This window comes from Diospyros lotus, chromosome 3 (genome assembly GCF_014633365.1).
Source record: "Diospyros lotus cultivar Yz01 chromosome 3, ASM1463336v1, whole genome shotgun sequence".
Taxonomy (NCBI): Eukaryota; Viridiplantae; Streptophyta; class Magnoliopsida; order Ericales; family Ebenaceae; genus Diospyros; species Diospyros lotus.
In genome coordinates this window covers 16,411,656-16,417,277 of record NC_068340.1, presented here as the reverse complement: position 1 = coordinate 16,417,277, position 5,622 = coordinate 16,411,656, and the positions used below count along the sequence as shown (strand labels likewise).

The 5,622-nt window shown below is 36.6% G+C and overlaps 1 non-coding gene across 1 annotated transcript; it reads right to left on the bottom strand.

Moving 5' to 3' along the window:
* Positions 1-4,836: 4,836 nt before the first annotated feature.
* LOC127798559 (small nucleolar RNA R71) lies at positions 4,837-4,943 on the bottom strand. The gene has a single exon (XR_008022423.1). It is a non-coding gene; the product is annotated as a small nucleolar RNA R71 (small nucleolar RNA).
* Positions 4,944-5,622: the final 679 nt, after the last annotated feature.

Below are 5,622 nucleotides of genomic sequence, written 5' to 3'. Positions count from 1 at the left end.
TCTAGGTAGTGGCAGCGTGGGTCAAGGGCAAGGGAGTTAGCGTCTAGCGAAAGAGTCGGTATGGTGTATAAGCAATTACGTCAGTCCCCGTTAACTCTGATGTTTAAGAGGCATTTACCCTCTTATTTTTAATTGTGCCAGATCATTTCTCGTGTCTCGTGTATATCGGCATAAAAGTCTGTATTTATTTATATATCATGTGACCGCTGTGTTAGCGGAGTACTCGTAGTGCATGCATGTGTATAGCTTAGCTTCCGCTGTTTTAATTCATGTGTATGCATGCCAGGGTAGTTTCTATCTTGTGTTTCATTCTTTCTCCTTCCGTAGGCGCTCCCGTTCGGGTAGTCACTACAAGAAAAGTAGTTTTTAGTGGCCATTTTTAGTGACGGCCAAAAGATATTTGTCGCAAATACAACTATTAGTGGCGATCATAAACTATTTGTTAGTAAAAAAGCATGTTTAGTGGCGGTCAAAAAAATTGGTCACTAAAGAGCTCATTATTTGTGACGGACATGACTTGTGGCCACTAAAAGTGCATTATTGTGACAGTCGGTTGTGAGGGGCGGAATTTACAATCACTAAAAGAAGATTATTTGTGATGGTCATGTCTGGCGGCCACTAAAAGTGGATTATTTGTGACGGACATGTGTGGCGGCCACTAAAAGTGGATTATTTCTAACAAAAAAACAAGATTATTTGTGACAGCCATGTGTGGCGGCCACTAAAAGTGGATTATTTCTAACAAAAAACAAGATTATTTATGAGGGTCATGTGTGGCGGCCACTAAAAGTGGATTATTTCTAACAAAAAAAACAAGATTATTTGTGAGGGTTAGTATGGGCAGCCACCAAAAGTATATTATTAGTGACGGCCACGGATGGCGGCAACTAAAAGTTTGCGGATGGCGAACACATTCTAACAAACTTATTTGTGACGGCCAATGAAGGCTGCCACTAAAGGTTCATTATTTGTGACAGTTAGAGTTGGCGGTCACTAAAAATATATTATTTGTGATGACTAAAATTGGCCACCACTAAAAGTTTCGTAAAGGGTTTAAGTCATTATGCTTATTTGTGAGGGACGAGACTTGTGGCCACTAAAAGATGACTATTTGTGACGGCATAATGTGGTAGCCACTAAAAGTGAATTATTTATGATAACCGAACATGGTGGCCACTAAAAACTTTTGGCATAATATACTTGGTTTGATAGTTACTAAAAGTAAATTATTAATATAAGAAAATATAATAATATAAAATATAATTAATAAAAAAATATTTTCATTTTTAATAACATTCTTCTTTTGATATTCTTAAAAAGTATATTTTTATTTTAATATACTTTTATAATTAATTATTAATAATATACTTATTCTGAAAAATATATTTTTATATTCTAAAGATATAAAATATAATTAATAATTAAAAACAAAGTATGTTTTTATTTCATTCTTCTTTCAATATTCTTAAAAATATATTTTTTACTACTAAAAAATTTACAAAAAAATAAAAAGATACTTTATTTATTTTTCTTTTTCTTTAAAATATAAACAAAAGTTTAAAAAATATCTAAAATTTACAAAAATAGAAAAAGATATTTTGTTTATTTTTTTTCTTTCAAAATATAAACAAAAGTTACAAAATAACTTTTAAATTTTAAAATTATTTATAAAACATTAAAAATAAACAAAAATATGTTTTTATTACCCGCCCCCATTTCCCTCCCTCATCTCTCCCTTTCTATCTCCTTCTCTCCATCGCCATCTCCATCTTCCTTTCTGTCTCCTTCTCTTCATCGCCTCTGTCTCCTTCGCTACAGCATCTTACCTCCATCTCTTTCTTCGTCTCCGTCGCAACCTCGTTGTTGCCTCAACACTATCACTACTTCCGCTGCATCCGCTACCTCAACGCCACCGTCGTATTCGTTACCTCAACGCTGCCATCGCGTCCACTACCTCAACACTATCGTTGTCTCAATTGCAGCCTCCAGCTCCAGCAGGTCTATCTATGATTTTGTCAGGTATTCTTCCTCTCTTCTCTATGTCTCTCCCCTTTTTCTTCTCTCCCCTATTAATGCAAGAGCATCACGAAATTTCTTTGATTATTTAGCTTGAGCATCTTTCATTTCCATATTGTTTTGTTTTAATTTCTAGTCAATTTAATGCAGGAGCATTACGGATTAGTCCGGGTGGTTGGGATATCTAGGCGTGGGTGCTTATAGTATCATTGGGTTAAATTAATTTTAAAACATTTGCTATTGATTACGTTTCGAGATGATGATGGTTATAATTCGAGTAACCGACATACATGGTATGCCGACTCTAACTTAAGAAACCACTATAAACCGAAATGTATATAATGTACACTTAAGTTTGGTGATGAAAATATTTCTAGATTGGGCAACTCATATACATGGCATGAGGGTTCTGGATTAGGCATATATCTCAATCCAAACTCAAGTATTTGGCAAAAAATCTAAAAATTAATTTTAACAGCTCCATTTACAATGAAGTTCAACTAACTCAAGAAATTTTGGCTTTGGACACTATCCTTGCCTTGGCCCGGAAATTATTAGCCACACATCTTCATTTTTTAATACTGGAAATTAAAATACGGGAAAATAAAAATATAGAAAAGTAAAATGCAGTATGTAAATAATAGAAATTAAAATTGTAGATATTTAAGTGTGATAAGTGTCTTTTATACAGTTATTTTGGTCTATAAACTTAGCATTTATACATTCAATGAGCATGATTTCTACTTGATTTGGTTCTATATATGGTTATGTAGATGTGGAGCATGTGTTAAAGCGGACATGGAGCAAAAATAGTGATTTTGGTGCATTATGGAAGTGAAATAAAGCTTGGAGGCATGGTTGGGTATCAAATTAAAAGAAAGAAAAAGAGTATCGAGAGCAAGAAGTTGAAAATGATAAAGCAAGAGGCTAAAGAAGAAGGCTAGCGGTCTTACAGCGGAATGCATACTGCTGTAGGACTACTATAAGGTTTAGTTTCTGGAGCTCACGGTCCTACAGCGGAATGCATACCGCTGTAGAACCGCTTTAGGAATTGCTTTCTGGAGCTCACGGTCCTACAGTGGAATGCATACTGCTGTAGGACCGCTTTAGGAATTAGTTTCTGGAGCTCACGGGTCTGCAGCAACAAGTATACCGCGGTAGGACCGGGTAGGGTTCAAAGCTTCGGGAAAAGGCCGTTTTAAGTCCGTTTCAATCCAAATAAAAGAGAAATAGACTTATTTAAGGTGCAGGACTTTGATAACCTAAAGAGGACTATATAAAGACTTATTCTTGGAAGATTTGGGATCTTTTGGGGGGAGAGAAGAGAAGCGGACAGAAGATTGAAGACTACTCTTGGGTTGTATTTTTCTTTTCTTTCTCAACTCTTTGCTATGGATTCCAACTCTTTCCTTTTTCTTTTGATTGCAAGAATGCATTGCTAAGTGTTTATAACTAGGGTGAATGATGAAACCTCGACTTTCAATGGTTTGATTTAAAGTTATTCGGTTTGCTATTTTCTTATCCATTCGGGTTGATTGTTTGCTATGTTCCTAATGTTGTTTTGATGCTTGATCACCATTAAAACATATTTGTGATTTGTATTGCTTTCGAGAGATTCAATATGGATTAGACATGGTAGCTAACAACGTAGGGTCCTATAATAGGTAGAGATACCGTTATGCCCTATGAAATCATTTTTGTGATGATCTTCGTGATTGAATGCATGTTTATATGTTCGAAGGTTGACTAGAGATAGTTAATCTCATATATATACATAGAACCGAATGACCATCGAGAGAGGCTTTTGGTTGTAATTGGATCATCGATTTTCAACCTAAGATAAGGAATAGTAAGACCTGAGTAATGAATAATTAAATCATAGAAGGCCGACGGTGGATTCATAAACCCTAGTGCCTTAACTTTGAGAGTTTTTTGAATCAAAGAAATTGTTTTGATTGCATCTTTTATTAGTAAATTAGTTTTCATTACAATTGAAGTCTTTGTTAATGTGTGTGTTAGGTTAAGGTTAAATCAATTAGAGTAAACGTCAAAAGTTAGTCCTCGTGGGTACGACATTCTATTCATCACTGTATTACTTGTCGCGATCCATCCACTTGCGGGATAGAATTAGCCGAACAAGTTTTTGGCGCCGTTGCCGGGGACTAACTCTTTTGATTATTTCTTTGATTGATATTAACTTTAACTGTTATATTTTGTTTTCATTATTTTCTGGGCTAAGCTATTTCAATTTGTGTGTGTGTGCAGGGATTGAGATAGTGCATGAGCCGTTCAGAACGTTCGAATATTTGTGAGTTTGATCCTGAGATAGAAAGAACGTTCCATCAAAGGCGTCGTGAACAAAGAGCAAGGAGGGAAGAACAATTGAGTAACATGGGTGACAACGTAAACCAACTTGTTCCAATGGCACAGCCCGTTGAAGTTAATGAAAGAGACATTCTGATGGGAGATTTCATGATGCCTCCTCTAATTGAGAATCGGTCAAGTATAATTTATCCTCCCTACGGGCATGAGAACTTTCAGTTGAGGCCGAATGTGATCAATCTCTTTGCCAACAACATATCATTTTATGGAATGAGCGAGGAAAATCCACACTATCACTTGTCTCGGTTTCTGGAATATTGTGGGAATTTCAAGTATCAAGGAATTAATGAAGAGGCACTCAAGATGCGCCTTTTCCCTCACACTCTGAAGGATAGGGCTCGAGAGTGGTTAGACTCATTACCACCGGGTAGTATTACTACATGGACAGATTTGGTACAGAAGTTCACACTCAAATACTTCCCACCGGCCAAGATTACCAAACTTAAGCATGAGATTTCAACTTTTCAGCAAGCTGAGCCTGAAAATTTTCATGAAGCATGGGAGAGGTTCAAAGAGCTATTGAGGAAGTGTCCTAGTCATGGTTTTCCACTACTAGCTCAAAATCACATTTTCTATGCTGGACTTACTCCTCACAGCCGCTCTGCAGTTGATTCTACAATAGGAGGATCAATCCGAAACAAATCAGCTGGGGAGCTTCATGACCTTTTTGAGACAATGAGTGAGCAATTGGTGATGTGGCTAGATAGAAACTCACATAAAAGAGTAGTATGAGTGCATGAGGTGGATCTTAACACATTGATGTTAGCCAAGATTGATGCACTATCAAAGCAAATGGAAGCCTTAAAGTATACTTCGAATGTTAATATGGTGCAAGGATCACTTCCCATATGTGCAACTTGTGGAGCAACTCATCTATTGCCTGAATGTCCGCTGCTCATAAATCCACCATTCACGGAGCAAGTTGCCTATGCACAGAATTTTCAACATCAGCAAAATTTTCAAAGGCAGCAGAGTAACCCATTATCACAAACATACAATCTGGGTTGGAAGAATCATCCTCATTTTTCTTATGGTAATACTCAGAACATCCAAAATCCACCAAAACAAGGGCGGCCACAAGAGGAAAAAGAAGGATGGGAGGAAGCACTTTTAAAGCTTCAAGAACGAAGTGACTAGATGGACGCAGCCATTAAGAATATTGAAAATCAGATTGGGAAACTAGCAAAAATCTTAACGGAAAGGCAACTGGGCACATGGCCGAGC